The 18,873-nt window shown below is 42.4% G+C and overlaps 1 protein-coding gene across 1 annotated transcript in view; it reads left to right on the top strand.

Moving 5' to 3' along the window:
• Nucleotides 1-864: 864 nt before the first annotated feature.
• MSRB3 (methionine sulfoxide reductase B3) overlaps nucleotides 865-18,873 on the top strand; it is a 170,317-nt gene continuing 152,308 nt past the window's right edge. The window contains exon 1 of the mRNA XM_065934698.1: nucleotides 865-1,024. The gene's annotated coding sequence lies outside the window, so the exon portion shown is untranslated. The remainder of the gene's footprint in view (nucleotides 1,025-18,873) is intronic.

The following is an 18,873-nucleotide window of genomic DNA, read 5'->3' as shown; positions in this document are numbered from 1 at the left end:
AGAAAAGTCAAGCCACAATTGGCTTAGGCCTGTGATTAAACATTGGGCTTGACACTTTTGGTCGGTCGTCAGAGGCAGTACCTTTTGAATAAATTTCAACACTACCCTTCAGATAAGTTGAAATAAATACAAAACTAGTGTAAAGGGGTTGAAGACCATATATGGTATTCAAATATAAGTTTGGGAAGAGCCCCTTTTTAACTCTCGCTAAGCGCGAGGCACACACACACGCATACACACACCCTGGTGTAAAGGTCTCACTCATCCGGAATGCAGAGGGCTGGTTTTATGTGTTAGATCAATGATGCCTGTTCGTTCTGGGTAGGATGGCTCACCTGAGTGTGTGCATTACTGACAGCGCTGCTCTAGCCTCCCCCTCCCACACTCAAGCACTTGCCAAATATTTTTATGCCCTTACTCCCAGAGCTCTCAATTGATCGGGGTGGGGGGGGCATGGCAGGAGTCTCCTTAAACTCCTTAGACGTCTTCCCGCGGGTCCCTGGCTAGCTGTCGGGTCTCCTCGTGATGGTTCCTCTCTCTTCTAATTCAGGGGTCTTAGGCGGGACCCGTGGAGGGGGGATGCTCCGCTCTGCTCTTGGGCCCTAACACTGGAAAGGGATGCCTTCTGGCAGAGGGCACCTCCGGGTCGTGCTCGGCGGCCGGCGGCCTTGGGGTGGCAGCCTTGGAGGAGGAGGATTCAGAGAAGGGAGGGAGTTGGCGGCTGCCGCGACCCGGGCAGCGCCCCGTCCGCGGCGGGCGAGCTCGGCGGTCCTCCCTCGCTCGTCTCCTTTGCTCATATTTGGACTCGGCTGCCCGTGCCCAGGAATTTCCCGTCATGCCTCCCGCCGCCCCGTCCGTCGCCCGGAGCCGGGGAGGAAGGGAGGGAGGCTCGGACAGCGGCGGCGGCGGCGGCTCCCTGGCACTTCCATGAGCCCGCGGCGGACCCTCCCGCGCCCCCTCTTGCTCTGCCTCTGCCTCAGCCTCTGCCTGGCCGCGGCCGCGGCCCGAGGAGCAGCGCGGTCCGGTGAGTTGGGGCTCGCCCCCCCACCCCTCGTCTGCCCGGTCGCCCGGACCCCGCCGAGCTGAGATGGGACCCCGACCTCCGCTCCCCTGCGAGCGCCGGCAGCGCCCCCTCCAGCCTCCCGCCGGGAGCCCCCCTCTCCGGAGCCCAGGAGGGGCGCGGGTGGTGAGAGGCGGACAGAAGGAGGTCAGGGCTGGCTTCGCCCCCGCCGACGGGAGGCGTCTGGCAGCGTCGCTGACACCTTATCCCGTCCCGGGAGCGAACCCGAGCCGGAGGGAGGCTCTGGACCGACGCGGGCCCCCGAGGGAGGGGCCTGGCAGGGCGGCTGGGGAAGGGACGCCGCCTCGGGCTCGGGAGGGCGCGGGTGCGCGCCGGGGACCGCCTCGGGGTCCCCTGCCCCGCGCGGAGGTGTGTGTGTGTGTGTGGCGGGGGTGCTCCTGCGCAGCAGCCGCTGAGATAACGGGCCCGGGCGCGTGGGAACGGCCAGCCAGGCCCGTGCCTCCCGCCGCGCGTCCGGGAGGGGCGCCGGGGCGCCGGGCGAGCAGGGGGACCGCGCCGGCGGCGGCGGGCGCGTGGCGGCAAGGGGCGCGCCCAGAGGCGCACCGCCGCCCTCGCCGCGGGGTCAGGCTCCCGCGGGCCCGGCTGGTGTCTGATAGGCCAAAACCGAACAAAATCCCGGGTTTTCCAGGTACCAGTTTTGTTTTGTTTTTGAGCGGAGAAAAGGGCATCGGAGTCTAGTTTGTAAGTTTCACCCTGAGCTGTTTGCAACTATAAGATCGAAAGGTGCCATTCCTGCCTTATTTGGTTTAGGACGACGAGCTATCAAGGGAGGTAATTTTGCAGTCTTAACAGGACGATTTTTAAAGATAGCTTTCTCTAAATAATGTGGAATAACATTATTATAAAAAGTAATTATTTGAAAGTACAAATGTAGAGTTTAAGGTAAATGTCAAATTGCAAGAACCTTTATATCTGTGATGAGGATATAGTCATCAAAACTTCTCGATGCCTAATGTTATCTGGAATGGAAGAACAGAAAATATAATTGCTCAGAGTTGAGACTTCTTCGGAAATTTTAGTTTGCTTTTGTTTGTGCCACCAATAATCTAAACTGTCAAAATAAGATATGGCTAACAGCTAAGATTTAAAAATTAGTTGAAAACTGACTCTACAAAGTATAGATTATATTCAACACCCTCTGGTCTATTGCTTCCTTTTTCCATTTGCAGTGGTGGTGGCAAAGTAGATTTTTAAGTTAGTTTTGTCTATAAAATAATCTTAGGATTCATGTAATTTATAAAACGGATAGGAGATTTTAAAAATATTTAGTATGTGCAGATTATTGATGTTAATTTAAATAATATCAACTTCATGTTTGCTTCTGATTAATATTGTTTTTTAAAAAAGACCTACTTTTTAATGAATCTGCACTTTAAAAGTAACTTTAATAGCACTTCTTGGGGGACACAACAGGTTCTATCTTCACATTTTATCAATGGTCTTCTAAAATATACTGTGCTGCAGATAAAGGGTAGATTGTACTGCCAGACAGTATATGCTGTTTTTTTTCCCTCAGTAACGTGTTGACTTAATACTTGTGGTCAAGCAGCCTTTGAAGACTGAAATCCAGAGTACTATGGCCCCTTGCCAGCAATTTTGGAAACCAAGTTTATATTTGGACCATTTAAACATTTATTCTTTTAATTTTGGTCCCAGCTGACATATAAGTCTAATTTCTGGTGACTTTTATTAGGGCCCTATGTGAATGTCTGGATTTTTTTTAATATATATTAAAATAAGCAACTCTCTGCCATTTAGAGTTTTGTCACAGTGCCTAAACTGCCTGTCTGCCAAGATTGCAAATATACAACATCAGATAGGTTTTTGAATCAACACACAGTTTTTTGACTTTTAAAGGTGCTTGGTCTAATACCTTAACTGAAATGCTAACCCATTTGGTCAGAAACCGTTTTGCTAAACTTAAGTAATAAGAATATCCAAAAAAAATCCCAACAGTAGTTTTCATAGATTTTTCTAATACAACATTTCTTTTATAATTAAAAATAAATTTTCAACCATTAGAGAAACTTTAGGAAGTAATCTTTTTTGGTTCTGTCACAATCTGGTCACAGTCCCTTTGATTTTCATCTCACCTGTGTTACTGTAGTTAGGGATTTGTTTAATGAATTTGGTTTCAATGTTTGACTTCCTTCTCTGTCAAATGATGAATTTGTACATAGACTCTATGTCACTTCCAACTCCAGGATCCTCCAGGATTGTTTTTGTTTATATAAACCTGCAGAGCCACCCACTAGATTGGTCCAGGCTTCTGATTGTCAACTCTAACTTGCTCTACATGTTTAACTGGTCTCCTTGTAGTCAAATCTGTTGGGTGTGGATCCAGCTTTGGGGAGACAGGATCTGTCTCAGGAAAATCTTGATACTTGCCCCATCACACAGACGTGTACACCCGAAAAGAGTGCCATGATATTAACCTTCTGTTACTTTCTTCTTATCTAATAGTAGAAAGTGCTGGGTATGTCATAGGGTCAATAGTTCAAGCAGGACCTAAGATGTTTTGGTATTCAGTGTTGAAATTTGGGTCTGGGTCCGGGATCTCACAGGAGAGCACCCAGACCTCTTTGTATGGCTGGGAGAACTGTGGCTAGTCACTCGGGGCATTCCAGATGCAATGCCCTGTGCTCAGTTATGACCTTTTTCTCATGCTTCAGAGGAGACTGAATTGGATCTACTCATCTGGTTTGTTCAGAATTATATTGGCTTTGGGTAGGAGAGTAATCAGATAGCTCTGTACATTACCGGTTGTTACTCACAGATTTAGAGAACCAACTTACAGTTGCCTGGGGACAGATTGGGGGAAGGGACTAGTTAGGGAGTCGGGATGGACATGTACACACTGCTCTATTTTAAATGGATAATCAACAAGGACCTACTGTGTGGCACAGGGAACTCTGCTGAGTGTTATGTGGTAGCTTGGATGAGAGGGGAGCTGGGGGGAGAATGGATACATGTATATGTATGACTGAATCCCTTCGCTGTTCAAACTGAAATGACCACAATATTGTTAATGGGCTATACCCCAATACAAGATAAAAAGTTTTTAAAAAATTTACCAGTTGTTTGCATCCCTGACTGCTATGCAGATACCTCAAGGCTTTACCTTGAAGGTTCCTACATTTTCTCCTCCTGGAGATGATGGATTTTCCTTTTAAAAATACTCAACAGAGTCCTGGATCCCTGTTCACATATTTGTCTCTATAATATACCAAAGACATGGTTATGGCTTTTAAAGGAAATACAAATGAGAAGAAAGTATAGAAAAGGTAGCTCAGTAATAAATCAGCCAATTGACCTTATGAAGGATTTTGGTTATTGCCTCATTTAAGCTTCTGCTCCAAATAATAGCAATGAACTTGAACTAGTTTTAGGAACAAGAAAGACAGGAATGTGATGGGAGTCAAATGCACGCAGACCTTATTAGGGACTAGGAATGGAAAGCCTCGAACTTCCTCTGTCTTTAGTTTTCGTCTTTCTTAGCTTCATTGATCTCTCTGTGCGAGATCTTTCCCCCGCTGTGCTCACAGTCATATGTGGGTGCTAACAGTTTCTGGATATGTAGGTGTCTCTTAGGGCCGAGCACAGGGAGACACTAAATCAATGAACCCTAATTCCAAATTCCTGGGATAACTAGATAGACATAGCTTGGGTCACATGGTGGATCTAGATTTTCTCTACAGTCTCTTCTAATTGTAGACTTCTTTGTACTATGCAAACATTTACATGGTTTGACTTTGCATTTTTAAACTTTGTATTACAAGGTTACCAGTCCTTAAAATGTATGTATGATTTTTCCTTGATTGCGATGTGTGTGTAGAAGAGTGTGTCACCTTCAGTGGGATCCCAAGATGTGAGAGCTTTTCATTCATACTACTGCAGGAATGCCGAAGAGCCAGCCTCTGGGAGTCAGCTGAGCTCGACACCACACTCAGGGATTATAACGCAGCTTAGGATCCAACAGAGTTGAGAAAATCCTGTTTAATAACAACTAATCCATCCTGCAGATAATCATCTGCCTGTTTTCAGGAATTCATTGAAGTAAGACCCTGAGCTCAAATAGCTCATACACTCTTAATTCATTAAAACTGTGTAAGTGATCATTAGAGACGTTCAAAATAGTAATAGTTTAGGGGCCCAGGGTTCATCAGTTGTTTTCCTATTTCTCACACTTGTAGCAATTTCCACCTTTACCTTTCCGTTAGACCATTTCTGCTGCCTGGAATACCTTTTTCTTAAGATTTGTTGAAGTCCTTACAGCCTCTGTTGCATGGTATTTTAAGAAGCTTTCTTAATCTCTTAGAATTTCTAATTTTTTTATGCTTCTAAGACATTTTACACTTTGACTGGAGCACGATTTTACTACCTTGCATTATGAAGTCCATACGTATTAATCTTCTTCAGGGGATTGTAAGTTCTGTGAGACCAGTGAATCATTTTGAAGAACTCTAGTAGACTGTTAGCATCCATTGTCCCACATGTAATGCTTCTAACGTTTCAAATGTTCTGAAACTTCTATGGCATCCTGCTTGTCACTACCTCTTTTTTTTGACATTGCAGCTCAATCATACTGCTCGTCTTTGTCAACGTTCCCATCTGTTTTCTAGGTTTTACAGGATTTTCCATGAATACGATGATTTTCTGTGTGAGAATCAGTTATTCAGAATGATGGGATGTTTTCCTATAAATTGAGATGGCACGGGGAAGGAGAATATAGCAAACTCATATGGAAGGAAATCAACTTTTGTTGAGTACCCAGTATTTCCCAGATCAGATTAACCAGGAGTAGGAAACAGCTGGAGCATTTATGAGGGGGCACAGAGAGAAAATAAAGTGCAAAGATGGAAAGTTAGGTTTGGCCCAGAACATGGGAGGCTTTAATGCTAGTCTAGAAAATTTGGACTCAGTTAGTCGACTCTGAGGTTGAAGTTATTTTTGGTCCTAGAAATATCATGATCAGAGTTGAATTATAGGATATATTATTATCTAATTATCCAGAGGATGAATTGAATTGGGAAGGAAACCATTGGACTAATAAGGGAAAGTTACAAGAGTTTTTGTTGGAGAATGAAGACATAAGCCAGGAGTGGCGATAGGATTGGAGAAGTGTTGCTGAAGTGAATTAGACAGAAAGAAACAGTTAATTGGACGTGGGGATAAACAGAGGGGGAAAGAGAGGGATGAATAAAAGGTGATGGTAAGATGTGAAGCCTGGGTGATTAGGAGACGTGAACTTGGGGCAGGTTGGTAGGTGGGGGTAAAAAAATAAGTTGTGTTTTAGATCTATTGCATTTGAGGCGCTGGTGGACTACTCATGTGGAAGTGTGTGGTAGAATTAGAAGTGTGAGACTCTAGCTTGAAGAGACCGGAACTGTAGATAAAACATGTGTGAGTAAGGAAGGTTAAAAATAAAGGGGGGAAGAAGCATTTGTTGACTGGAGTAAGAACAAGGGCACAGGAAAAGCATTGTAGAGAAGATACAGTTTGATCCAACTGAATATGCCTGATCAGCATATGGCATTCTGTTTAGGAGCGTTTCCTGTTTAGGGGACGTGACATCTTCTCCCTCCACAAATAATGCCTGGGAAACATTGAGGAAAGGATACTGCAGCTAGGATGACGTTCCTAAACTGCAAAATTGTTGCTGCTACATCTTTGCTTAATTTCCTTCAGTGGCTTCTTATCTTTTTTTAAGCTAGGGAACTAACTCCTTAAAAGTCTTCATCATCACCAAGCCTTGTTTATCTGGACTTTGGGCTTCTTCCAAGTTGTTCAGTTGGCCTTGAACACAGGTTCTGCTAAGTTTCCTCCCAGTTCCTCCCTTCACCTTCTCCAAGAATATGAAGCGGGTGTGATTCCCACCAGATGGAGGACTCTTTGGTTTGTTGTTGTTGTTCTTTATGGGCAATTAGACAATGACTTTTCATGTTTATTTTTGGCTGTGCTGGGTCTTTGTTGCTGTGCGCGAGCTTTCCCTAGTTGCAGAGGGTGGGGGCTGCTCCTCCTTGCAGCGTGCAGGCTTCTCACTCTCTTACCGTGGAGCGTGGGCTCCAGGATGTGTGGGCTTCAGTGGTTGCTTCATTAGTTGTGGTATATGGACTTAGTTGCCCCGCAGCATATGGGATCTTCCCAGACCGTGGGTCAAGCCAGTGTCCCTTGCATTGGCAAGGTGGTTTCTTAACCACTGGACCACCAGGTAAGTCTCTTTACGGGCATTTTTATTGCCATGCTCAGATTTTTATTTATACAATAATTATTGACAATTTCCTTGTTGTTCAGTCACTAAATTGTGTCCGACTCTTTGCCACACCATGAACCGCAGCACGACAGGCTTCCCTGTCCTTCACTGTCTCCCTGAGTTTGCTCAAACTCTTGTCCAGGCAGTGTATGAGGCCATCCAACCGTCTCATCCTCTGTCACTCCCTTCTCCTCTTGCCCTCTATCATTCCCACCATCGGGGTCTTTTTCCAATGAATCTGCTCTTCTCATCAGGTGGCCCAAGTGTTGGAGCTTCAGCTTCAGCATCAGTCCTTCCAGTGAATATTCAGGATTGATTTCCTTTAGGGTGGACTAATTGGAGCTCCTTGTTGTCCAAGGGACTCTCAAGAGTCTTCTCCAACACCACAGTTCAAAAGCATCAGTTCCTCAGTGCTCAGCCTTCTTTATGGTACAGCTGTCACATCCGTACGTGACTACTGGAGAAACCATAGCTTTGACTACACAGACCTTTGTCAGCAAAGTGATGTCTCTGCTTTTTAATATGCTGTTTAGGTTTGTCAGAGCTTTTCTTTTAAGCAACAAGCGTCTTTTAATTTCATTGCTGCAGTCACCATCCACAGTGATTTTGGAGCCCAAGAAAATGAAATCTGACACTGTTTCCACTTTTCCCCATCTATTTGCCATGAAGTGATGTGACCAGATGCCATGACTTTTGTTTTTTGAATGTTGAATTTTAAGCCAACTTTTTCACTCTCCTCGTTCACTTTCATCAAGAGGCTCTTTAGTTCCTCTTCACTTTCTGCCATTAAAGTGGTATCATCTGCATATCTGAGGTTGTTGATATTTCTGCTGGCAGTCTTGATTCTAGCTTGTGAGTCATCCAGCCCAGCATTGCGAATGATGTACTCTGCATATACGTTAAATAAGCAGGGTGAGAATATACAGCTTTGAGGTACTCTTTTCCCAATCTCTAATAAAATAATTTATGATAAGTCACATCCCTCCTGCTTTCTTACAGAATACTTTGCTTCTCTTATCTCTTCGAATGTCACCTACAAGGTTCCTGAACACTTGAGTTGACCTCTCTGGCCACTATACCCTGACTCTGATGCTTGGCTATGGGAGCCTGGAGCAGAGCTGTGACCTGGATTTGTGTAATCAGATTGCCTAGCTGTGTGCTGATTTGCAAACTGTGAGACAGTTCCTTGATACTCGACTTCCTGGAGGAAAGTGGAGGGAATTTACTTCATTGAAGACACTGACGGTAGCTAGGTTTGTAGAGTACGGAGATGACTGCAGGGGAAATAGAAAAACAGTGCTGGTACAGGAAGTGTGTTCTCAAGGCCTGGTTCCTGACCAACTGTCTATCCTGGTTCTGTTTCTAAAAATAGTACATTGTTCATAATGCTTGTCTAAAGAGACATGTTTATGTCCAAGTATTAAGAGTAATTTCTAGCTCATTTAAGAAATGCTAGCAGTGTGGTTTTAGTAGCTATTGACTGAGAAAATATATACTAACAAACAGCCACTGTAAAATTTTGAATATTTTAAAATATGGATGCATTATCATATGTTTGGAAAGTGCACATTGGTGGAAATTATGACTCACAAGTCTAGGACAACATGATTTCCTGCTTTTGGATACTCTCAGGGAGGCTCTGGTCTCAACTTTCAGCAACTCATTGTCGTCTCACTTCAGAATGTGGGGGAGACTTCTGTTTGAAAATGTGAGCCATAGCTAAACTTTTTCAATGAAAGGAAAACTCCTTCTCACCATCTTCTTTCAACTGCAGTTGCCTGCTTTATGCTAGGCAATGAACCTTACGCTAAAGTCAGGCTATTAAATAGTCTCAGGGATTAATACATGAACACTTTTTAAAAATTAAATTTTCAGGTGTAAGGCATCATTTTTAGGGCTATGATCTGTTATTATAAAGATGAAAATTAGTAGATGGTTTGTATGAAGTACTTTTCTGCAATCTGTCATGGCCATGGCATGACTGTCTTCTATTACTATAAATTACACAGTGAAATTTTATAGTTTATTGGGTCAGTTATTTTATTTAAAGCAAAAATGAAAATCCAAACAAAACAAAATCAATCCTTCAGTTACATATGTTAAGGCAACTTTGAAAATAAACCCATGCTGCATGTTAGAGACCGTAACAAATATCAGGGCAGCCCTTGTATAAAGCCAAGGACCCCGAATTGTCCATTATTATTTCGTTTCTCTTGCTTCTGTTGTGTTTGGTTATCAGAGCATCCGAGCTTGTTTGGGGTTGGGAGGGCTCTCTAGTGACTATTACAGGTAGGTATTTCTTTCATCCTAGATTAGTAGAGTGAAATAAGGAAAGGTGCACAGTACAAGAGAATCGATGTGGATGAGGGACCACAACTAAGGTCCCGGAGCTCTGGGCTTGCGGTACTGAGCGTGAAAGAGTGCATGCACTCTTGGCCCTGTTCCTGATTTCTTGGTGTGTGAATATGCCTTCTAGTCAGAAGGGGCCGGAAAGATGGGTTGAAGGCAGAGGGCGTTTACCTTTGTGCAGGATCGGTTGAAAAATTGCAGACTCATTGACATATCTGCGTTCTTGCCTGTATGTTCATGTCCCAAGGGATCAGCAGAGTCACTGGATAGCAACTTGAAAGGCTGGGTTTCCTAGTCCTGTTCTTGTCTAAGGCATTCTAGCTTCCTATGCCTCAGTTTTCATACCTGTAAAATGAATGGATTTTGGATGGACAATACCTGATGTTGCTTTTGCATTAAGATTCTGTAATCTATGGCTTGTCTAAAAGTCTTCAAGTAGCTTTCATAATTTTTAACGGAAGTGACATGACTAATAAATTACACAAAATTATGTATTGTCTTGTTATATTTGGTTCAAGCTGTCTATTTTGTGGAACTAAATATAAAGGTTATTCTGAGACTAAGATCCTATTTGAACCTTGCAGTCTACTGTGCCCAGTAATTTGATCCAGAGCAAAATTACATAACCCTTTTAAAGATTTAGTATTTATTTAGAGGATAGGTTACAATGTATTAGAAACATCATATTATTAATAACTGTCCCATCTAAAGTAGTGGCATTAAGCATGAGAAATTACATTGGTGGTTCTAAATGTACAGCTAACAATTGTTTGTTTAGGCCATATGCTGATCAGGCATATTCAGTCGGATCAAACTGTATCTTCTCTACAGTGCTTTTCCTGTGCCCTTGTTCTTACTCCAGTCAACAAATGCTTCTTCCCCCCTTTATTTTTAACCTTCCTCACTCACACATGTCTTATCTGCAGTTCCGGTCTCTTCAGGCTACAGTCTCACACTTCTAATTCTGCCACACACTTCCACATGAGTAGTCCACCAGCGCCTCAAATGCAATAGATCTAAAACACAACTTACTTTTTTACCCCCACCTACCAACCTGCCCCAAGTTCACTTCTCTTAATCACCCAGGCTTCACATCTTACCATCACCTTTTATTCATCCCTCTCTTTTCCCCTCTGTTTAACCCCACGTCCAATTAATTGTTTTTTCTGTCTAATTCACTTCAGCAACACTTCTCCAATCCTATTTCACTGCTATTTGTAAGGCCTCCTCAGACAGCCAGTTTGCCTTTTTGCATTTCTTTTTCTTGAGGGTGGAGTCGATCACTGTCTCCTGCACAATGTCATGAACCTCCGACAATAGTTCTTCAGGCACTCTGTCAATCACATCTAATCCCTTGAATTTATTTTTCACTTCCATTGTATAATCGTAAAGGATTTGATTTAGGTCATACCTGAATGGTCTAGAGGTTTTCCCTACTTTCTTCAATTTCAGTCTGAATTTGGCAATAAGGAGTTCATGATCGGAGCCATAGTCAGCTCCCAGTCTTGTTTTTGCTGACTGTATAGAGCTTCTCCATCTTTGGCTGCAAAGAATATAATCAATATGATTTTGGTATTGACCACCTGGTGACGTCCATGTGTAGAGTCTTCTCTTGTGTTGTTGGAAGAGGGTGTTTGCTATGATCAGTGCGTTCTCTTTGCAAAACTCTGTTAAGCCTTTGCCCTGCTTCATTCTGTTCTCCAAGGCCAAATTTGCCTGTTACTCCAGGTACGTTTTGACTTCCTACTTTTGTATTCCAGTCCCCTATGATGAAAAGGACATCTTTTTTTTAAGGGCAAAGGGGAGGGCCAGATCACATGGGGCTTTTACTATTGTGAGGAGTTTAGATACTGTTCTTTGTGATTGAAGCCATTAAAGGCTTTTGGGCAGGCAGTGACCATATCTAATATGTAATTTAAAGTGGTCATTCTGGCTGCTATGTGGAGAAAGATTTGCAGGGACCAAGTGTGGAAGCAGGTAGACCATTAGGGCTAGTTCAGTGGTTCAGAGAGGAGTTGATAACGGTTTGGACCAGGGTGCTGGTGGCGGAAGTGATAGGTTGCTGATGGATTGGCTACAGGGTCTAAGAAAATGAAACATCCAAGCTTTTCCATTGAAACTGCTTTGACTGAAGCCACTAATGGTGTCCATATCACTAAATCCAGTGGTCTCTCTATCTTCCTTCAGTGAATTTGATATACTTATCACTCATTCCTAGAAACGCTATGACAAACCTAGACAGCATATGAAAAAGCAGAGACATTACTTTGCCAACAAAGGTCCGTCTAGTCAAAGCTTTGGTTTTTCTAGTAGTCACATATGGATGTGAGAGTTGGATTATAAAGAAAGCTGAGCACTGAAGAATTAATGCTTTTGAACTGTGGTCTTAGAGAAGACTCTTGAGAGTTCTTTGGACTGCAAAGAGATCAAACTAGTCAATCCTAAAGGAAATCAGTCCTGAATATTCATTGGAAGGACTGATGCTAAAGCTGAAGCTCCAGTGCTTTGACCATCTGATGCAAAGAGCTGACTCATTTGAAAAGACCCTGATGCTGGCAAAGGTTGAAGGCAGGAGGATAAGGGGACAAAAGAGGGAGAGATGGTTGTATGGCATCACTGTCTCAATGGACATGAGTTTGAGCAAGCTCTGGGAGATGGTGAAGGACAGGGAAGCCTGGTGTGCTGCCGTCCACGGGGTTGCAAAGAGTCAGCCACAACTGAGTGACTGAACAATACTCCTAGAAACAGTCTTTTCTTTTAGCTTCTAACACTGTTATTGTTAGATATATGATTTTGAAAAAAGTGGAAGTGTTAGTTGCTTAGTCATGTCTGACTCTTTGCGACCCCATAGACTGTAGCCCACCAAGCTCCTCTGTCCATGGAATTCTGTAGGCAAGAATACTGGTGTGGGTAGCCATTCCCTTCTCCAGGGGATCTTCCTGACCTAGGAATTGAACCCAGGCCTCCTGCATTGCAGGCAGATTCTTTACTGTCTGAGCCACCAAGGAAGCCCATATGATCTTAGGCAAATTAATTAAATTATCTGTGCCTCAGTTTCTTCACTTGTAGATTGAGGATAGAAGTGTTCCTACCACGTGGACTATTGAAATCATTAGATGAGATAGCATATATGAGTTACTTAGTGCAGAGCCTTCCACAGACTTAATTCACAGTAAATGTTAGCTAGCAACCTCATCACCATCCTAAACTCATCATCGCCACTGTCTTTCTGGAACAATACTCTCCTTGACCTCTGCCTTCTTTGGCCACTGCTCTTTCTTGGTCTTCTTAGCTAGTTCTTTCTCTTCCAGCTCACCTCTGAATGTTCAGGTTCCTCAGGACTCTGACATTTTGTCTTCTCATTTTACACATTTTCTTAGGCAGTCTTATTTACTCTGTGGCTTCAGTTCCATCTGATAAGTCAGTTCCCCCTAAATTTACCCACAACCTAGCTCTGTATCTAAGCTGCTGCTGCTGCTGCTAAGTCGCTTCAGTCGTGTCTGACTCTATGCGACCCCATAGACGGCAGCCCACCAGGCTCCCCCGTCCCTGGGATTCTCCAGGCAAGAACACTGGAGTGGGTTGCCATTTCCTTCTCCAATGCATGAAAGTGAAAAGTGAAAGTCAAGTCTCTCAGTCGTGTCCGACTCACGGAGACCCCATGGACCGCAGCCCACCAGGCTCCTCCGTCCATGGGATTGTCCAGGCAAGAACTCTGGAGTGGGGTGCCATTGCCTTCTCCACTGTATCTAAGCTACAGTCCTGTATATCCCTTTGCTTCTATCTCGTCTCCATTTGGTTGGTTGTATGTACCTTTAATAAGCTAAAAGTTTATTATTTTTGCCCAAGGTTGCGTCTGTCACCTTGTCCGTTCCCTTAGTAGATGGTATTACCATGTGCCCAGTTGCTTCAGCCAGAACTGGACTCTTTATTAAATTTATTTCTTGTCTCACACCCTGTGTCAGTGGTTTGCCTAGACTTCTGCAATAGCTTCCCACTTAGTCTCACTGCTTCTCTTCTGATGCCACTCCCAGCCATATCCCACCTCTTAGCTGCGGCAATCTCTTAACCTCGAAGATCTGATCATGTTCCTCTCATTCAGTTACTTCTCTTTCTTTCTAGGATGAAGTTCCAAATTGCTTTAATAGCTTCAGGGTTTCTTCTGCCTGCCTAAACAGCCTCATCGTCTCGTCCATCTGTTGCTCACTCACACCTTCTAGCCACACTGCTTTTCTTTCATACCCTTCAGTGGGCTGCACTCACTTTTACCCCAGGGTCCCTGCTCATCTTTTTCTTTGTCTGGTACACTTCTTCCCTCCTTCTTAATTTGGGCAGCCCAGCCTTATCCTTTATTCTTAAATATCACTCCCTGTCGGTTGGCTTTCTTATGCCTCTCAAGCTAGACTTCTTCCTTCCCTTATATAGGATCTTTATTCCCCCTTTGCCTCTCTGTGATCTTTATTGCCCTTGCTAATATCTTTCTCACAAATAGGTAAGCTTCATGGTGGCAAGGACCAGGGTCTCTCATTCCTCACTTTGTTCCCTGCATCTGTTTAAATAGAGTAACATGAATGCAGTGTGGGCTTGCCCAGTTTGGTGAGTGAGAGAGGCTTCTATCTGAGTTTGGTGTGTTTTTCGTAAATCTTTCAAGGTGGTCAAAGGGGAGGAGACAAAAGTTTAGGTGTACAGCGGTTGAACTTTCAGACTCCAGGGACCTCAGCTAGCAAGTAAGGAAGCAGCATCAGAACCGGAGGTGGCCCTAGCGAAAAGTGTTGCCTCAGGGTTAGTTTTTTTCCTAGGGTTAAAGTGACGTCAGAATTTTCAGGCAGTGCCCCGAATGTTTCTCAGGCTTCACTGTCTCTTTCAAAGGTCAGCCTTGGCAGTGCTTCCCAAGTCCTTGGAATGCTGGGCTTGGGCATCGCCGCAGAGCGCCTGTGAGTGTGGCTTGCAGTGTCAGAAGTGCTGGCCGAGGTGACCTGTTGGGTCTAGACAGACCCTGAGCCGGAAATCAAGCTCTTAATGCCTTCCACCTACCTGTTCTCTGGCCTTGACTCCTCCTCCTCAGAATCCTGGATTCTCCTTCGCTGACTTGCAGGAACAGTGTTTGCACATAGATGAGTTAGGAGTTGGCCTTTTCTTTAAAACATCCTCTGTACTTTATCTTACACAAGTTTATCGTGTTTTAGTTTCCAGGGCTGGTGTAGATTTTGCTCTGTTTTTATATTCTGCTTACCATTTCAGTGGGAGGTGGTTGGAATCTGATTGAGGGAGAAGATGAGTGAGTTCTTTTTTAAAAGTTATTTTTTATGTTGCCACCTTTGTGTGCGTGTGGACTCACGTTTGCACAGGTATGTGTGCATGTGTGCAATCTCTCTTTTTTCTCTCTGCTGCTTTTCTTTTTCGATTGCATTATGCCATTTCTTTGTTATGTAACTCTCTTTGAGAGTCATTTTTTAGCAGGTGCATTTACATCATTTATATTTTGTTATCATGGACGTATCTGATGACATTCTTTGTCTTACCATTTTATACCTTTTTGATGACCTTTTCCCTTGATTTTCAGTATTTGGCATCTGGTTTCTGTGTTTTATTTGCTTTTATCTTTCACAGGGATTTGAAAGAGTGACATCATATTTTAGGTTCCACGACCTTGAACAAGTGCTTAAAAACATTATTGAACCTGACCTAATCTAATCATTAAATTTAAAAAAGTAAGGTTCAATAGCATGTGGCGCTTTTCTGCAGGAAGAGTTTTGGAATCTTTCATTTTTTTCTTTCTCTGCTTTTGTTTACTAAAGTGGTACCTATAGATCTACACGATTGTTGCTATTATTTTTATATTATATGTTCACTTCAGGATTTTTATTTTAATCTTTTTCATTTAATTATATGATAACATCTACTGCCTTCAGTGATTATGACCATTTATCCCTTAACTTATCATTCTTAAGGATATTTTGATTCATGTGCCATTTGGCTAGAGTCTATCCATGAGTTGATGTCTTTTTTTTCTTTTTTGGTAGGGAAAAATATATGCATGCATGTTTCCTGAGCTCTCTTATTACCTGAGGGAAATACAGACTGTTGTATATAATGTGTTAACCTTCCCTTGCAAAACAACATTTAATTGAAACCAAAGAAAGCATAATTAGAAGGCTGGAACTTGCTTATAGAATAATCTGAATGCAATTAGTACTTCAATTATGGAACATAAAATATTGCTAGCATTTCCTATGGAAGAAGAACCTGGAAACAATGGAATTTACTGGCATTCAGATAACAAGTCAAAGGCTTTGGTGGTTTAGTGGTAGAATTCTCACCTCCCAGATGACAAATCAATATCAGTCACAAGGTTACTACTGGGAATTCAATACCGCTGATGTTGTAGATACTTTTCAGGGTCATGATGCAAAATTAGTTATAAGTCCTAGAATAGTTTTATCTCTGAGTAAGAATGGTAGTTTTAATTGAATTCCAGCAATATTTTATAACTGCTATTGACGTGTTCAAATTAGAGTTGACTAAAGCCTGGCGTGCTGCAGTCCGTGGGGTCACAAAGAGTCAGACACAATTGAGTGACTGAACAATAATAAAGTTTACTTTGTCAAATTCCTGCTTTATTATTACATTTGCCTCATGCATGCATAAAGTTATATCACTCTATATAATCGACTGAAAGAGTTGATTGCAATACAAGGTTTTTCCTTTTGGTCAGAGATAATGATTTTTTGACAATCATTAAACTATAATTACTGAAGTAGAAAAATTAATCTTATCTAAGTTGCATATTAAACAATCACCTCACTCTTCCCCTGTCCAAAATTGAACTAATTAAACCCTCTAACACAGACATACAGACGCAGGCACACACATGAACACAGTCATCCTCACTCACACATGCACATATGCATACACGCACTCTCTCTCATGCCGTATCTCTACATGGTATCTCAGACGTCTTCTTGCTTTTCCTTTTCAGTAACAGAAGTAAAATTCACTGAGCAATCTTCTAGTTATTTTAAAAAATATTATCTCACTTAATCCTTCTGAAATTTAGTGAAATAAGTGATATGATCTACATTACGCAGGTTAGGAATCAAAAACAGGTAATTAATTTGCTCAAGGTTTATCAGCTGGTTGAGAGATAGAGTCAGAAGTTAACTCGAGTATACTGCACTGCCTGCGTATAGTATAGGACTCTATCCTGGGGGAACTGGGACATTATGAACAGAGATGGGGGGATACAGAGGAAGTGACGTTTGAATTCAGTTCCGTGAAAACGTTTATTGAGTCTTTATTTTACAGAAGTGAATCCCGCTGACTACTCTCAAGGAATTTTTAAGTGAGGTGTGTATATGTCTAAAATTCTAACTTGCAAATAATAGATATAATAATAGAGGTACCGAGGTTGGAAGTAGTAGAGGCAGAATTGATTCATTTTCTAATGGCATGGTTGGGGAGAAAGGTGAGAGGAATAGCTGTGAAAAAATGTTTCCTAGGGCAGATGATGTCTAAACTGGTCTTGAAGGTTAAAAAGGAAGAGTTCATTCTTTATATGGTATGGAAAATATAAGTGGTATGGTGAGGATGGAAAAGTGTGTAGGAAACATTAAATGGTTGACTATCATCAGAAGAGAATCTTCATTCATTCATTCACTCCACAAATGCTTTTGGAGTGGCTTATTAAAGGTTAGACACTGGTGAGAACTAGAGATAAAGTAAAGGACAAAAGAGTTAATGTATAATGTCCAGTGAGTGTTGGGGTCTGAAGTTAAGATAGGAAGAGAAATGAATCTGATAGGTCTTGACTGCCAGAATAGGTTGGTTGTGTTTTCCTCATAGTTGTTGATGACTCTGGAAGCACGTGAAGCAGAGTTCTGACGTGGTCAGGGTGAGTTTACATTATGCCTGCAGCAGAGTGGAGGGTGGCTGTGACGAGGAGTCAGGGTAGAGGCAGGAAGACCATATTCTAGATGAGAGATGGAAAGAAAAGAATATATTTGAGCAATATCTTGGAAATAAGATTGGTGGCACTAGGTGTTGATTAAGTATAAAAAATTAAAGTAGAAAATGACTGAGGATGACTCTCAAGTTTGGGGTTGAGTGGTTGTATGGAATGGAAGTACTTTTTAACAGGATCAGGAATACAGAAAAAATAATAAATTGGTGAAGAAAGAAACAAATTGAGTTTTGGAGATGATAAATAGTTTGAGGTGCACATGAAATAATTAAATTCTTTTTAAAATATGATTTAATCATCTAAAATTAATGAAGAAAACAAACCATTGAGGACAAAGTAGAAACAACATAATGCAAAATATTTAATATCTTTCACTTTATGATCTCATTTAGGGCTTCACCTTTCTCCCAAGTTCAGCATAGTGTTAAAAGATAGCTGATAAAGGCCATTAAGATTTACCTTTCAGTGGAATAGGACTACATTTTCATAAAACTTGTCCTTTATCTACTTTATCAGATACAAGGCACAAGGCATACTCTCATGAGAAAATTCTTACTTTCTGCAACAGAAAGTAAAATTAAAGGGGAGGGATGCTACAATTCTGATACAAGAGCAAACATTTGCAGTTTCCAGTGCTAAAACTTTCTATTCCAGGAACGGTGACAAAGTTCTAATTTAAATATTTGAAGCATGATTTACAGATATATATTTTTAGGACTTATATTAAACTCATTAAAAATAGTCTTTTAGTGATAGATACAGATAATTCTATAGGCAAAGCTATAGTTTTTCAAATAGTCATGTGAGAGTTGGACCATAAAGAAGGCTGATTGCCAAAGAATTGATGCTTTTGAACTGTGATGTTGGAGAAGACTCTTGAGAGTCCCTTGGACTGCAAGGAGATCCACCCAGTCCATCCTAAAGGAGATCAGTCTTGAATATTCATTGGAAGTACTGATACTGAAGCTGAACCTCCAGTACTTTGGCCACCTGATGGGAAGAGTCGACTCATTGGAAAAGACGCTGATGCTGGGAAAGATTGAAGGCAAAAGGAGAAGGGGATGACAGAGGATGAGCTGGTTAGATAGCATCACCAACTCAATGGACATGAATCTGAGCAAACTCCGGGAAATAGTGGAGCACAGAGGAGCCTGGCCTGCTGCAGTCCCTGACTTCAGAAAGAGTCGGGCGTGACAGCAGTAGATAATAACTAGTTTACAGTCATAAGGG

Source organism: Muntiacus reevesi, chromosome 4, assembly GCF_963930625.1.
Source record: "Muntiacus reevesi chromosome 4, mMunRee1.1, whole genome shotgun sequence".
NCBI lineage: Eukaryota > Metazoa > Chordata > Mammalia > Artiodactyla > Cervidae > Muntiacus > Muntiacus reevesi.
The sequence above is the reverse complement of the archived record's forward strand: the minus strand, read 5'-3'. Positions and strand labels throughout refer to the sequence as shown.